Below are 859 nucleotides of genomic sequence, written 5' to 3'. Positions count from 1 at the left end.
GGCTTGAGAACACCAGGAACTTCAGCTTCAGTCTGTATGTTGTGTCCCAACCTGTGGAAGACAGAAAAAGGAATCAAACAATCATGGAAAAGCAGGAAAGAGAGAGACCCCATAGCCTCAAACGAGGACCTTCCTTTCCTATTTTTGTCTTGTTCCTGATGCTCTTCCTTCGTTCTTTCTTGAGACACACTTATAACCATCATTACCATCACCTTTATTATTATGACTAAGGGTGACTGTCCACTCACATGCCAAGCAGTGTTCTAGGTGCTCTATGCGTGATAACTTTATTTTTTATTTATTTTTAAAGAGCTCAGCTTTTTATTTTAAACCTGTTACTAAAGCGGTTTAGTCAAAAAGACCAAAGCCCATGTCATCATCAGACTCTTCAGATTCTTCTTTTTTTGCTTCTACTTTCTTCTCTTTAGCTGGAGCAGCAGTGGTGGAGGGGACAGGACCTCCTGCAGGTTCAGCACCAGCTGCTGGGACAAGTCCGCCAGCCCCCATGTTGCAGACGAGGCTCCCATCATTGACATTGGCCAAAACCTCTGCAAACAAGCTTGGTCAGAAAGGTTCAACGTTTACACCAGCTGCTTTAATGAGGGCATTATTCTTACACTCTGTGACCGTCACCTCATCGTCGTGCAGGATGGGGGCCGAGTAGATGCAAGCAAGCTCTGAGAAGGAGGCCATGGTGCGGGGCGAGTGCTAGGTGGGGGCTGTTGGGCGCGGTGCTAGTCGCCCAGATGAAGTGAAAGTTTCACCCCAACCAGGCCTTAGCTTCCTCAGGACTTCGTACTTTAGCGGCCGCTGAGGAAAGGGCTATGCATATTAACTTTAATCCTCACATGATCCATGA

At 46.9% G+C, this 859-nt stretch overlaps 1 pseudogene; it reads right to left on the bottom strand.

The window, feature by feature from the left end:
* Window positions 1-348: 348 nt before the first annotated feature.
* On the bottom strand, window positions 349-693 carry LOC104987624 (annotated as a pseudogene).
* Between the last annotated feature and the right edge of the window lie 166 nt (window positions 694-859).

Source organism: Bison bison, unplaced genomic scaffold (genome assembly GCF_000754665.1).
Source record: "Bison bison bison isolate TAMUID 2011002044 unplaced genomic scaffold, Bison_UMD1.0 scf7180017846134, whole genome shotgun sequence".
In the NCBI taxonomy this organism is placed as follows: Eukaryota; Metazoa; Chordata; class Mammalia; order Artiodactyla; family Bovidae; genus Bison; species Bison bison.
Note: the sequence above shows the minus strand (reverse complement) of the source record. Positions and strands in the feature narration are given on the sequence as shown.